The 16,496-nt window shown below is 33.5% G+C and overlaps 1 protein-coding gene across 8 annotated transcripts in view; it reads right to left on the reverse strand.

The window, feature by feature from the left end:
- FOXP2 (forkhead box P2) overlaps window positions 1-16,496 on the reverse strand; it is a 721,187-nt gene that overhangs the window by 609,390 nt on the left and 95,301 nt on the right. For 7 of the 8 annotated variants that reach the window (XM_074193868.1, XM_074193870.1, XM_074193871.1 and 4 more), the window contains one exon: window positions 6,118-6,272. The gene's annotated coding sequence lies outside the window, so the exon portion shown is untranslated. Of the gene's footprint in view, window positions 1-4,401; window positions 4,484-6,117; window positions 6,273-16,496 lie in introns of all 8 variants that reach the window. The other variant, XM_074193872.1, reaches the window with a different exon arrangement.

The raw sequence follows: 16,496 nt of genomic DNA on the forward strand, positions 1-16,496 counted from the left end.
AAATGTACTACAAATAAGAGAAGCTGAATCTAATTTGAAAACCTTCAGAATCTAAATCATCACCTAAAATATCTTTATTTCTTATTAGAAAATAAACCGTTCTATTAAGAATCAGGTTTATTTTTTCCCCATAAACAATAAGGGGCTTTGTTTTCTCCCTTCCAGGAAACCTCTGAAGATTAAATTCTATGGTTAAGTGACAAAAGAATTTCAATAAATTCTTGTTTAATGACTGAAGGTATTGAAATGAAATTATATATGAAAGAAGATGCTGTATCTTGTATTTGAAAGTCTAAACTAATATTCAAATTAAATTGTATTCTGTCCATTTATCATTTATTTTCTTGCTTGAATGCTTCAGAAGTTTCTAATAACCTCATCTCTAGAGTCAAAAGACATAAAGTAGAAAATCCAATCTAAAAAGAAGAAATCTGCTTGAACAACAGTTGTGATGCAAATTTTAAGGAAGTGGCTGGCAAACAATAAATGGACATGTCAACAAGAGACAGCCTCTAAAAATAACTTTGTAAAAATGGGGACTTTCAAAAAATGTCACTTAATACAGCAGACTCTAATGATTTTTTAAAAATCACTGATAAGAAAAAAATGTAAACTTGCAAGAAGAACATGGTATTAGGCAAATAAGATCATTTGGTTTTCTACACTCCTTAAACACAGAAACTCTCTTACTAATCTTGGTCTGACCTTGACTTCCTAGTATACAAAAGTAAGAACTTCAGTGTTGAGTAACTGATTAACATGTCTTATGCAAGTATGTACCTACACAAATAGTATGTCTCTCAAACTAGCTTAGAAGTTTCAAAATTTTAAGAACCTGTAGTAATATCAGATCTATACAACATAATCTAAAATCTATAAATCACAGAGAATAATTCTGAATTAGAAAACACATTTCTCTATTCATCTTCAAAGGAAATAACTTTAATTCATATTTAATTAATTTATCCAGGTGTTTCACTGTGTACCAACTGCTGTTACATATGAACTTATGTATACGCACATGATCTGTGTTAAGGGGTGATTATTTTCTAAAAACATACAAAGCAATTTTCACATTGCCAAAATATGTGGAATGATATTCACCTTTTTGATGACCACAGATATTCTGTTCAAAGGGTGAATTATCTAACAACCTTTTGACTAACCTAATATTGAAGTCAGGTAGTAAAAGAACCACAAAATCACGGGACAGAAAAGGATTTTCAGGGGTCATTTTATTCTCACCCCCTTGATCTCAGGAAGTAACCTGAAAGGTTCTCCTACAACATCCAAACCAAGGATGTTCTAGGATGTTTTTCATCATACTTAATTTTAAATTAATTTAATTTAAGTTAATGTACATCAAACAATCTATTTCATATCAAACAAGCAACTTTTAGTTTGTTGTTATTTTGGTTTTCTGCTAAACTGCTCACAGTAATATCAACAATTCCATTTCTTATTTAATCTTGAGGGCTGCAAAAAGCATAGAGAGGTTAAGCTAGTTATCCAAAATCCCACAATTCCTCTGTATCATAAGCAAGGCTTGAACCTAGTTCCTCCTGACTGAATACTCCCTTCACTAGGCCACAGTAATTCTAAGATAAACTACTTGGACAGAAATGAGAGCCAATGTGCTACCACAGAAAGAAGGCTGGATTTGGAGGTGTGGAACCTAGGCTCAACTGCTACCTCTGCAACTTACTACTTTGGAGATCTAGGGGAAATCTCTTATCCTCCCTAAGAGTTCAACTCCTTGTCAGTAAAATAAAGGGGTAGAAATATCTAATCATATGATTATTATTCTGATTTTTTTAAAGAAGAAAAGAATCATTCCCTAAAGACCTACAAATTGTTAGTTCCAGATAAATTGAAAATTAAAATAACTAAAATAAAGCAAAGGAAAGAAATCATAAGAAAAAGAAATAATAAGAAGATTGATTTTTAAAAATTACATGATTTTCAATGTCAGTATGATTCAATAACCATTTTTGTTTCTCTGCAATGACCATGATATTAAGTTATCAGTTTGTGGATTAAAATTTAAAAAATTATCCTTATCACCTTTATAGAACCCCAGGATGATGCTCAAAATTTGCTGCTAAACAAATCATAGTAATAACTAAATATGAGTGCTAAGTTTCTATTTGAAGACACTGATTATAAACAATTTAGCATTTTTAATATACTAAATAATACTATATGACAATATATTGACAATTATAAATCAGCACTAAGAAAGGTCATTTTCCTATTTCTTTCAATCTCCTACCTGCCCCCTCTCCCTAATTTTCCACTCATCCTTCATAAATCCAGAGAAGAAAGGACATTAGAGGACACATGATCTAACCTTCCCTCAGTTTAAAGATGAGGAAAAAGAGGTCTAAAGATATAGCAATTTGCCCAGTCACTCAAGGTGATCTTGAGTTCATCTCCTGCAGTATTTGTTTTCCTCTTCAATTACCTCCTGCTACACCTTGAGATCTTTCTATATCTATTTCTCTCCTGCCCAAGTCTCTGCTTTCCTCAAAACATCTACACTTGATCCTTCCCTTGTCTCTGCCTCTCATTCTTTTTCCTTCCTTTCATAGAAGGGAAACTTCTCTGACTCATTTCTGAACTCTTTATAATCTTGCTTCGAAATTCTTGTTTTTGTCCATTTCAGTTGTGTCCATTTTTACTTCTTCCCATCCACCTTGCAAGGTTGAGTGCACTCAACAGAAGACGTCATCTGTTCACAATTCTATTAAGGATAATATTCCTGGGGAGATGGTAATTGGTTTTGTACATCACTACAGCATAGCTTAAATCTTTCTAATGCAGGAAGACAAATTCTGGAATGACCCAAAGTTGGTCTGAATAACTTCTCAAAGTACAGTTAACCACAACCAACTATTCATCTAAAGAACTAGGAAGTAAGGGGAGTAATTAATGTGTAAATACCCTTCATATTTATCTAAGATTAAAAAAACTTTTCTGTTCGCATGTTTTATTCCATAAAATAAAAGTTCTTTGGGAACAATGGCTTTTTTTTTAATGCTGCCTTGGAATCCCTAGAACTAACAAAATGGCAGGCTCTTACTAAATGTCCATCAAATTGGTAGTAGCCAAGACTGTATTTGATCCCAGGTCCTTTAACTCCAAGTTCATATGTATTTCCATTGTAATACATCTCCAAAGTCTTCTCTTCTTTGCCACTTCCTCTATAAAATAGCTCCATTTTATAAAGAATTCAGGAGGCATAATACTATTTCAAAAACCAATCAGACAAACTGAAAGAATTTAGAACACTTTAGTCTTGATATGACACAACAATGCAACACAGGAGCCAAAACTAAACCAAAACACACAAAAAAAAACCCCTAAAAAGACCTTAGACTGCATCACTAGAAGAGAGTATGGGAGAGCAGAAGTGATCATTTGACTGCATTCTGCTATGTAATGGTCCAACCATACTTGGTAGTATTCTGTTGAGTTCTAAGTCTTAAATTGTAGGGGGGAAAAACATAAAAAACAAGAGCATGCTCAAACCAAGGCAACCAGGATATGGAAATTATTTGAAGCCAGACTATACAAAGATGAGTTGAAACAGCTGAAGAAGTTTAACCTGGAAAATCCAAACTTTTGACTTTATGTATGTGAAGGGCTTTCGTGTGGAATATAACAATGAGGTGTTGTGCTTTTTTCCTGAGAACAAAACTCACAGTTACAGCTGAACAGGAATTTAATATAGTTACTATACATGGAAAAAACATCCTAACAATTAAAACTGTCCAAAGGTGGAATGGATCCTGTAGGAAGTAGAGAGATCCTCCTCCCTACAGGTCTTAAAAAATAAGACTAGGTGATTATTTGTCAAATATTATAGATAAAAATTATTGTTCACTCACTTTCTTAAATTAATTCAAAGGAACCAACCAACTCAGAGAATAGCAGACCCTAGAATTCTTTGTCTTTTTGAGACATGAAATGAGAGGATAGAAACAAGGACAAAAGGATGCACAGTAGCAATCCATGTAGGAAAGTCATTGTATGGAAACTATTTCCACCAATGCATATCAAAAACTCATCTATAACTTAGTTTTAGAGAGTTTCTTGGGAGACTCAGAGCCCAAGTGACTTGTCCTTCCCATAATATAGCATAAAGTTTGAACCTTGTTCATCTAATTCCAAAGACAGTCTCTCATTTACTATGTCATACTTCCTATTAATATAGTAGAGTTAACCCTGGAATTTGATAAAACTTTTCATCCCAAAATTTTTAATACACTGTTAAAACATTTGAAAAAAAATTTTAAATGCAAGTTAGCAAGACAAAATCAGCAGACTAACTCATAGTACACTTTTTGCTACTTTCCAAAATATGGACATGATCCTTTAATCTTATCCTATTCCACCAACCTATTTTGGGGGTACATCTGATAATCTCCTTTTTGTCACTTCTTTTTCTCTTGAGTGTTTCCAAGGGCTGTGTCTAGTCTTTCTAGAAATGAAATATGAAGCACTTGAACTAAATAATATAAGCACATTACCAGAGATACCTGAAGTTAAAATAGCAATTCCCTAGGTCATTTCATAATAGGACTTTACAGATATCAAGATGATACCAGGAATCCACTGGATTAAAATGGGAGTGCCAAATTCATGAAATGAGCCAAAGTAATTGTGAGAATTAAACTGACCCAAAAGATTAGAAATCAGCACAAATTTGCTCACAACCTTTTCATGCCTCCTTCTCCAGACTTCCAAAGCAGACAGTAGTTATGACAGGCTCTCAAAATGGCTAAATGGTGTCAAAAGATGATAAATTATTTTCCATAGCTATACAATAACCAATATTTTAACTAAAATTTTCTTTAAAAAATGAGGGTAGCAACTTGAAAAAAGGATTCCAATAAATGTTTTTATCAAGATAATTTGGTTTTTGATTAAATAATTTACTAAAATAAGAAGCAAGGAGTAGAGGATAGAGAACCACTGTCAAACTCAGAAAGAATTGGGTTTATATTTGAACTCTTAAAATGAACTTACATTAAACTCTCAAAGTCTCTAGCAATTCCAAAGAACTTGCTTATTTGCAAATTGGGAGATCCCAACAAAAATAAAAGCACAAGCCACACACACATATATGTTGGTAAGTGTACATATGCACAGACATTCTATATGTATAGGTCCTCCTGATAAATGTTTTGTTTTGTCTTTTTTTTTTAACAACTAATGAAATAAGACAAAGTCATAATCTCCAGTGGCTACAAATTACACAATGGTAAAAACATTGTTTTTCCTAAGTATTAAAATCTTCATTTTATTTAACACTACAAAAACATTAAGGTAGAAGGGATTACAGTGGTTATCTAATTCAATACTCTCATTTTATAAGGAATTTTTGTAGTTTGGAATAAATGGGTTTTGAGGTCCCTTCCAATTCTGAGATTTGGTGACTCAATGGGATTTTGACTATACTAGTCCTCTACAAATCTTGATATCAGATATCTTGATTTAAGAAAGAGATGCTGAATTGAGTGTTTGCACATCTCTAAGAATTGTCACCAAAATTTGAAGTTCTGACATCCTTCACATGGCTCTTTATCAAACTTATTCCAAAAAAAAATCCTTAAAACTGTAATCTTTCCAGCAGTTTGGAAAAAATAAATGGGAGTTCAATTACTCTTAAATATGTATGTATGTGTGTGTGTGTGTGTGTGTGTGTGTGTGTGTGAATAACTAAAGATGCTAATGTCAATATACAGTATGATTTCTATATGAATACCTTCAGCATCTATATATTTTTTTATTGTTCTGCACCAGGAGATGAATGCAAAATCTATTCATTTCCTCTTAGAAATTTCAAGTTCAAAACTATGACAAATGATGGTGCCTAGAGCAAGTCAAGTGAACATAATACTACAAACTAGATCAAGGTGGTTACTAACCAGAAGAAACATTACTTTATACAGAAAGCATACAAACAAGATCCAAACCTTTTAAGTTTCTTATCTTCTTAACTCCCCCAAGGCTTTCCTAACTTTAATTTCATTCTAATCCATACTTCTCCAGGAGCAAAAAAGATATTCTGGAGTCTTATGGAGTAGGCAATAGGCAGTTTAAATCACTTACATTAGTAAATACAAGGAGATCTTGTCTTCAGTTCTTTCTTCAAAGGTATAACTGCCTTGTTCTTTTTTTTCTGTTAAAGTATTCTTTTCTCCAGGTTTTTCTCCTACCTCTCTTACAGATCAGGATGAAGGGTCACTGGACTTCTGTTATTTAATCTGGAGAAGAAAGAACATACTTTCAATTATTATGACATTATTTATGTCTTTTTCTTATAATTTTGCTGAGGACTTTTTAGCATCATTTTCCATTGGTGAAGAAATATTTACTGGGGATTGATGCAGAGCAGTGAGTGCCCCATTGTGGTCAAATGAAAAACTCGTAATGAACCAATTAACAGTGAATATGTTTGTTTTTAACTTCTTCCTGGTGCCACTACATAGGCTCTATAGTAGAAGAAATGAATTCTGATGGCAGCAAAGGAAAAATGGAATAAAAGAGTGAGTCAAGAAATCTGAAGGCAAGAAAGTACTGCTTGTATAGTCAAGACTTTGAAAGTCAAGAATAGGGGCAGCTAGGTGGTGCAGTAGATAAAGCACTGACCCTGGAGTCAGGAGTACCTGGGTTCAAATCCAGTCTCAGACTTGCCTTACAAAAAAAAAATCAAGAATAGAGGAAAAATAATACTCTTGAGCAAGAGTTATTAAATTGGGATCAAGATATTCCCTAATTTACTCCTAAAGAGACAGTCAGTGAACTTAAGGGATTAATATATTTTTATATTCACTAGCCTCTAATTGAGTTAGCATTTCCTTAAATTATGATTTAAAAAATTATTCTGAAAAAGGTTCCAGAGTTTTTAGCAAATTACCAAAGGAATGGTGCTTTAAGTTGAATATATAAACACTCCTCTCTTTGGTCATGAAAGTTGAGCAGGTTGATGAATTGAGATGCCAGATTTTTAGAAAGGTCACCACATGAATGCTTTACTTACCTTGGATACTGACAGAAGATTGGGTAGATCCAGTTTAATCACTATGCTTAAATAAAGAAGAAAAGGCAAAAAGGATGTGTTGAAGGTTGGTAAATTATTTGGATTAGAAATAGATGGCCTATGAAAATGGCAGTAGGAAGGAAGAAGAATGAAGACTCCTGCTCCTTATGCACCAGTGGTGCATGAGCATATAAACAACCAGGTGTCAAGGGAAGTCTGAAATTGAATGAAAAATCATTGGATTTGGGGTTAAAAGATGAAAGTTCTTTATCACTACTATTTATCACTACTCAGCTTAGTAACTTTTTTTAAGCAAGCAATGAGTCTCCCTTTCCTCATCTATTAAGAGGATTAGACAAGATTATCCCCCAAGGTTTTTCTAACTCTAACAATCTGTGAAATTTGATGTAATATGTTACGGTCAAATTGAGGTTTTTAATTGGTGTCAGGAAAAGGAAGGAACATGTAAAAGTTAAATAAAGAAGAAAAATTTAACAACAGTATATATTTCATAAGACAATTAAGAATCAGGAAAAGGAGAATAGAAACTAGGTAAGATTGAGATATTTGAAAAGATAGAAGAGGAAAGGGAATTTTATCTGGGCATTGGTTCTGAATTAAGGGTGCAGGAAGAAGAATTTTGTTAAATAAAAGGTCTATAAAGTAGGTAAAATCTGTGGTATAAAAAGGTTCCCATATTTTGGCAAAGTCATGAGTTTGAATGAGTTTATTGCTGTCATTAAAGATAAGTGTTTTTACCCACAGCTAGTGTCTGAATCTGAATTTGAACTCAAGTTTTCTTGACTACAGACCCATTGACTAACCACTAAATCTACCTAATCAGTCTTAATGACTATGGGTTCCTACTTTGGCCATGTTTATATAGACAGTTACATTTTTATGACAAAGAAAATTTTTTTTAAATAAAAAAATACTAAAATGGAATTTACTTTTTTAAAAAATTAAAACAAAGATAAACTTTTATTATTTCAAGAACATGAAACTGATCAGAAATGTTTAGCAAAGGCCTAAATCAAGAAATGGAATATATAAAGAGAATTTTAAGAAAAGTATGCATCTTTGAAATTGTAGAAAATGAAGTAAACTAGAGAGAACATGGTATATAATATTGAAAGATTTTTATAGCTCTATCACTGAAATATTCTCTAACTTTTACAACTGCTCTGCAAAATCTAACATAAGCCTACCCTACACAAGTGCACATGTACATTTGGGAATCATCATCTGCTCCACAAAAATGTGGGCACTCATTTGTTAACAAGAGAATCAGTTCTGGCATACAAGACTTTTGTCCAAAATGCCTCCATTTTCATGGTTGCTATCTGTAATTGAAGGAATGCTTCCAGGCTAAGGTCTCTAATGGGCCACACCTAGGTTCAACTCTTTTTTTTTACCTTTAAAACTCACTCTAGTTCCCAAAGGACAAATACCCATTACACTGAGCAGGAAGCATTTTTAAGCCAAAAACTGAAATAAAGTACAGTTCTTTTGGGACCTACTCAACTCTTGAAAACAATCTTTTTTGACACTTTTAATGCCAGCTATCTTACAGAAATTGAAAATTACAAACTGCATTTTTAAAAATTATGTTGAAGTAGAAATTATATGGCAAAATATAGAATTATATAGAAATATAGAAAAAAAATAAATAAATAAGCTAACTAGTTTTAGACCTGGAAAAAGCGGACTATGAAAATCAAAACAAAGAGAGAGGTGCAATGTGAATCCTTTGAATTAATTTCTACCTTTGTGAATAATTTATACCTTCCAGTTCTAAACTAAGAAAACACTACTTGCAATTAGATGTTTAATTTAACTCAATGTACTTCAGTTTTTAAAAATCTTTATTAAGCATTCACTACCTGCTAGGTATTGGAAATATTAAGATGAAATACTCAACAATTAAATTTATTTAAACAAACATCCACCTAGGGGGGCTAGTAGTTCAATGGCAGGAGGAGAGAATCAGTAATTGCTTTAAAAATTAATCCCTTCCCTAAAGTAGTTACTTTCTACTGGACTGTGACCCTTGCCTTCAAGATATTTACAATCTAATGTGCCAAATTAGATATGTATGTAAATAATTATAATGCAAATCAGAGTATTTTAAATGCATAAGAAAGTTGTAGAGAGTTATATAAACAACTCTAGGAGATACAGGTCATTGGGGTGAAATAGAATTAAGAAGACTTTTGGAAGAAGTTTGACAAAAAATGTGAGAGGAGAGCATTTTAGGAACAGGATTATAATGTGCTAAATCATGGAAGCAGAAAGGCAATGGATATTTTTAGATAATAGAGAGTGCTCTTATTTACCTTGACTAAAGTATGAGTGAAGGGGAGCTGTGTGAGAAAAGAATGGAAAGGTTCTAGAATACAAATATAAACAATAAATACTTTATTCAATTGGTATTATGGAGTTATTGAAGGTTTATTGAGTTCTGTAGTTGAACTTATACATTACAGAGATCATTCTGTGTGAAGGGTAGGTTGGAATAAGTAGAGGCAAGAAAACCCAATGGAAGAATTTGATAACAGTTCAAATATGAAATGACTGTGTGAACCAGAGTAGTAGTAGTTGTAGAAAAGCTTGATGAGAGGTAAGAAACACTGTGGAGATAAAATTAGCGATATTTTTTAAATGAAAGGGGGAAAGGGAGAAAGGTTAAATTAAAGATGAATGGAAGGTAGGAGGACAATGGATTTAGGACAATGATAAAGCCACCAAAAAAAAAAAACCAAACTGGATGGGTTTAAAGAAGAAGATAAATAATTCATTTGAAGATATATATATATATATATATATATATATATATATGTATGTATGTATGTATGTATATACTGAGTCTTTGCTACCTCTGAAATCCTGAAGAAGTTGTCTTGTGGGAAATGAGAAATGATGAAATGGTAATCAACAGATAGCTTAAGGCTAGATATCCCAATCTGAGGATCATTTAAAAATAGGTGATAATTTAATCCATGATAGAGGTTGTAGTTGTTAACAGGGTTAAGTGTCTAAGGTCAGTTTTGAACTCAAGAAGAGTCTTACTGCCTACAGACCCAGCACTCTATTTATTAATGTATCATTCAATCCCCATATCACAAAGGGAGAGAGTATAAAGAGAGAAAAGAGAAAAGAGCAATAAACTCTTTGGGTCACATTTTGAAAGCAAGAGAAGAATTAAAGGGGACAAAAAATGGTTAGACAGAAAAGAAGAAAGTTGGAGAGGTCAGCAGAACCATGCCATTTTAAGTTGAAGGGCAGTCTCTAGGGCAGGTATAATGTTCAGAAGAGCTCATAATGGAATTAGATTTCAGGATTCAAAACTGCAAAGTCTCACCTAACTTTATCTTAATTTATAGAAAATTCAACCTTAAAAATCACTTATCAATATTTATCTTCTCTATTCATATTTTCATTTGACTGTTAGAGCAAATGTGATTCCATTTTGATTTCTAGAACATAGAAATGTTTTTTGCTATATTTTGGACCAGTGCAGATCAATGTACATTCCTTCAGGGAAACCTTTTGAACTGACAGAAGATGAATGATTGACATCAGTAACAAACACTTTTTTGTTGTCATGGATTGACATGTCATTTATAGAAAAACTTATGCTAATTAATGCTATCCATACTTACCAGATATGTCGAAAGAATAATTCAAATGCTTTATAGCTATAGTTGGATAAGGTATGCAAATTGCATATAGATAAGAATATGAATCAGTTATGATAAGGAATTTAGCAAACCCTATAAGCAATTGATACAATGATTGAACTTAAAAGAACTTACTATTGATATATATTTATACAACTGCTTTTTATATATCAGCATATAGCTAATGAAAACTATGAAGGGGAGGGAAGAGCACATTATAATGCAAGAAAAATCCAGGCAAAAAGGATATCCCTCAGGAATTTTTATGCAGGCATGACTAGTAAAGCAGTATATAAGGGAGATGGATCTTCATATTCTCCCTCAGCCTAGAAGGCTGATCAGAATTATGTAGTGTAATTGTCTGTCCATCCAGTGTGTCCAAAGTAAGGATTTAAGTGTTATTACTAGTAGTGATCACTAATATAGATTGCCTGTCTGTTGAAAGGAGAGAACTGTTACTTTTTCATGATAGTTTAGTTCAAATTCAGTAAAATATACTCAACAATCATGAGTTAATATGAAGCTCTTTCTTAGATGCCAAGAATTAATTCAGTGAAAGGAAAAATCAATGAGACTTTTTCTCTATAAGACCAGGGCATAAAATAAATATCTGAAAGGAGGGAAAGAATATTAAAAGATACTACCTTTATGGTAGAAACATGAGATATTCCATAATTTACTAAATATCCTCTAAATTGCAATTTAAATTATTTTATATCAGATAAATTAACCCTTATAAAAAGAAAGGATTTTTAATTGAGGAGATAAGAATTATATCTCCTTAAAAATAGCTTATAGAAATATGTATAACCCTAAGTACAAAAACTAAAATAGCAGAATAAAAAACAAAATACCAGTCAACCTCCATTTCCCTAAGGCCACTGTTAGAATTTAAAGCAATAAAATTAATATTCATTTTTATTTATTTAAAAAACAAAAATCTTTATCATATTCTAGTTCAAGTCCTACTTCTTCAACTACATTTTCAATGATTATTCCAAAATCAATTTCTTTTTGTTTCATTCAGTAACTGAGAATCATCCATAATTTAAAATTAGGTATCTGGATGGTGGTTTGGGAGAGGGATATACTTGGAAATGAGAATTTGTGATTTAAAAGAAAAAAAGCAAAAATAAATCAAACCAAACAAACAAAAACTCAAATGAGCACTCTGCTCTTTTCTCCCCTTACTGCATAAAAATGTGATCAAGTTAAAAGCAGAAAGAATTGTTTTTGTTTCAATGTAATGAAGCACCTAGGTTACTTGGTGGATAGAGCATTATTTGTCTAGTTAGTTAAATAGAATTTCAGTCTTGCCCTAGATGCTTCCTTAGCTGTAAGGCTTTGGATAAGACAATTTCCATCAGTTTCCTATAAAATGAGCAAAAGAGCAACTATGTCACATGGTTGTTGAAAGGATCAAATAGGACAATACGTATAAAATACTTTTGCAAATCTCAGAATACCACATAAAAGTTGGCTTTATTATATACCGAGTGACAAGGTGGAGGGCAAGGTGGAAGGGCAGGTGACTGAATGACACATGACCATGTAAACTGGTCCAGGGGCAGAGCTTCTTGACTTAGAAGACCAATTGTGTCAAAAGTGGAATAAAACGTTGATATTTTTGACACTGAGACTTACTCTGTAACCACTAAGCCAGGGCGACCATCCAAAAGAAATTTTCAAAGAACTGATATATAGAAACAAGTATAGAATGATTTCTCATACACACATACATACACACACATATGTGTCTGTGTCTATTGTAACTATTTCTAGAACAAAGTGGGGGGGAGACATGGAGGGAAGTAAAAAGGGAAAAAGGAATCCAAGTGAAAATTTAATTATATTTTTAAAAGAAACAAGTTGTTCATTATAGATTAGCAGTCTATGTACAATTATCTTTATAGCATTCTAATGTTCTGTCCTTCATCTTTGAAGAAGACCAGGACATAAGGCAGATGATGTCATGACAAGCCAGTGAAATGGATTTGAATGAGGGGGGTGTTGTGACAAATCATCAGCCTCACTTTCTTCCCCCAAGCCCTCTGGATCCAGTAGCCAGATTTAACAATTGAAGATGGTCTTGGATGAGAGGTAAATCAGGATTAAGTGACTTGTCCAGGTCACACAGCTAGGAAGAGTCAAATTCTGAGGGCAGATTCGAACTCCTGTCTTCCTGTATCCAAGGTTAGTACTCTATCTACTATGCCACCTACCTGCCTTTTATATTATTCTTATGTTATGGAAGTATTTGTTTACTTGCATAAATTAAAAATAAAATAAATCATTTTTCAAAAAAGGAACATGATCACTGAAGTCTCTGAGCATGATAGCAAAGGATTCACAACTACCTCCTGGACATTTTCACCAGGATTCCAATGGTCCCTCAAACTGAACAGGATCAAAAATAAAATCTTCAAGCCCATCCATCTTTTCATAGTCCTTTTGTCTATTCGTGGCACTATCACCAATCTTGTTGATAGTTACCTATTTTCAAAATCTTGGCAACTTCTTTTACTTCTCTTTGATACTCACCCCCCCCTCCTCAGTTGAAATATATTATTAATTTCAACTCCAAAATATGTTTTACATATGTCCCCTCCTTTCCACTTCTGTTGCCACTATCCTGACTCAGGCTATTACTGCTACTCACCTGGACTATTATAACAGTCTCTTTTTCTGCTACTCTGGTCTGTACTTTATCAATCCTTTATACAGCAGCAAGAATAAACAGTGGAGATAAAGAACATGAGTCACAAGCTAAAGACCAATGTTAAAAGTATAAGAGAGGTCAGGAGGGACAGAGGGAAGTAAATGATATTATGATGATGAAGACATTGAATAAAAGATTAGCATCAATCTCAAGGAAGAAAAAGAGAGAAAAGGAGAGGCTAATGATGATGATGATGATGATGATGATGATGATGATGTTGTCCTTCATTCTAGAAGAAGACCATGTTATCAGGGAGGGGATGCCACAACAAGCACATGAATTGCATCTGAGTGAAGGTGTACTGTGCTAAATCACCAGATTCACTATCTCCTCCAGAATCATCTGGGTCCAGTGGCCAGATATGAATCAAGATGACTGGAGATGGCTCTGAATGTGATTCAAGCAGGGTTGAGTGACTTGCTCAAGGTCACACAACTAGTAAATAGCAAGTGTCTGCAAATGGATTCAAACTCAGCAAAGGGACAATCTGAAAATGCTAATGAGGAAAGAGGAATATAAGTATCTAGGACCCACAAAGAAGTCACTGCCTTCAAAAGCTTTGCAATCAAATTAGAGAGACAGGACAATTTCATAAAATCACAACAAGCATAGCAAGAGATTGCTGAAATAAATAAAGAAAATGAGGTAGAAAAAGACAAAATGTAGACAGGTGTTGAATTCCAAGTAAAACAAGAAGCTGGGGCAAAGAGGGAAAAAGGAAAGCCAAAAAGAGAGATAATTCTTCTTACTTTTCTTGATTCATTTTCTTTTGAATTTCCCAGGAAGTAAAAATTCTACCACACTATTTCAGCAATCTTTCCCCAGCAAAGTGTGACGATTTGAGGTTTAGACATATTTCTACAGCATTAAGGAAGTGCTGCACCATTCCTGTAGGTTCCTATAGTCAAACTTCAACATTCACCCATTTAAATTTTAGGACTTTGAGCATTTATAGGATTTCATTACTAAAGTCATTTTCACTTTCTCTTTGGAAACCAAACAGCTATCTATGTACCACAGAGTAAAAAAAAAAAAATGAGAGGTACATGAGATGAGCACAAGTTTATGGAATGACTGGTATCCTATTAGGTGCTTGTTCAATTTACTGTTGTAAAGCAAAGAGCTCCCAGGACATTAATATATTTTCATTGTTTGCTCTTAAAACTTAACTTTTGTGTTGCAATTATGCCCCCAAAGCATAGTATAAGTTCTATGGGCTCTAAACCCAAGCATGCAAAGTCTGAGATGTGGATTACTGAGGAAATAAAGGTGTTAGATAAACTTTTGCACAGTCAGCTGGAGTTTGTTGTTAACAAATTTGACTCCATATGTCCACAAAAAGGAGGAAAAATATTCATGAAAGTATTGGGTGAATCTCTTCCAGAAAGTGTTAAAGTAACCTCTCAAATATGGGAAGAGGAAAGTGGACAAAATGAAAAAGCAGCTAAATTTGTGGGTAAAGGGGATGGACATGCCTACCCTCTCATAGCCTCCCAAAATGTCCACAAGGTTAGGTGGCCCAAAATCAGGTAGGGGGCCAGAACTCAGACACAATTCCACCTCTGGACCAAAAAGGAGGTTAGAGGGGGTTAAGTTGTCCTTTCCCTTTTTTTTACCTCAGGGTTTTTCTGACATCCCAGCCCTAGTCTCTCCTAGTCCTGTCAGGCTTTCCTCTTCTCTGCATTTTATAGGTTATTTCATGGTTATAGTCTTAGAAAGAATGCATATTATCCAAATTAATATTTTGTTAAAAAAAGAATTTTGTACAGAAAATTATATTTTCAGTAATCTCTTAAGAAAGATTGCTGGCTTTGGGAACCTAATCCCCGATTTCCCAAAGGTTCAATGGAACAACACTTATGGTTTTTTTTAAACTTTCAGGTAGTTTTCTAGGAATGTTTCCCAGGTGAAAGTTGAGGACTAAGTGCATGAACCGTTGTCTATAAGAAAAAATAAATATGGGGGGGCGGGGGGGCGGCTAGGTGGCACAGTGGATAAAGCCCGGGCCCTGGAGTCAGGAGTACCTGGGTTCATATCCAGTCTCAAACACTTAATAATTACCTAGCTGTGTGGCCTTGGGCAAAGTCACTTAACCCCATTTGCCTTACAAAACAACTAAAATAAATAAATAAATAAATGTGGGCCATAACACAGAAACGTAACATTTGTTTCAAGTAGTTGGGTTTGTTATGAATGAGTACATCTTAATGTTCTCCTGTAAAATATATTTCAAATCACAGAACCTCAGCCCAAGAGATTCTAAAGATGTTTCCTGTTATGTGAATCTTATGCTGCTTCTGTCATAAAACAAAAAAATTTCATGAATGTTACAACAGCCTAAATACTATAGATGCAAAATTTGAGAGTGAGAGGAATAACATACTAAAATAAACTGCTTAAATAATTGAAACAGTCAATAGGAATTCAGAGATCATTTCCAATTTAAGAGCTAGCTGAGTGATCAAATGAGAGAAAGTAGGTAAAACATATAAAGTAAACCATAAAGCACTCTATAAATGCTAGCTATTGTTTCTTCCTCTAAAATTATGTTGTCTTACTCTGCTCACCTTTTTTTTTTAATGTGTTCAGCTAGAAATCATCTAAGGACAAGTGGATACCCTACTATTATTCCTTTACATTTAATGTTCTGCAGACTGCTGTGTAGGTGGATAAAAAGAATGCTTCTGTAATTGAATAAGAGCCCTGGGATGTTAGCTTATCTTCTGAAGATTCACTAAAAGCATCTCCAGGACAACTCTAGTAGCAGAGAGAATAACAATGATGATAGGTAACTAGTCCATTTCCATATGGTTTTAATTTCTTTCACTAGATCTCTATATTTTGAAATCTTTCATTCCATGTAGTTTGGAGATTATAGATATTTGATTTGGTGACATATATCAAGAATCCTGAAAGGTCAATGGGTCCATGATTTCATTAACTGGGGACTCACTCAAATGACAATTCTCTCCAAATAAATACCCTTTTAACCTTTGTGACACTGTTTTATATTTTCCTATAAATCCTGTACAGAAATTTCATCCAATGT

This window comes from Macrotis lagotis, chromosome 7, assembly GCF_037893015.1.
Source record: "Macrotis lagotis isolate mMagLag1 chromosome 7, bilby.v1.9.chrom.fasta, whole genome shotgun sequence".
In the NCBI taxonomy this organism is placed as follows: domain Eukaryota; kingdom Metazoa; phylum Chordata; class Mammalia; order Peramelemorphia; family Peramelidae; genus Macrotis; species Macrotis lagotis.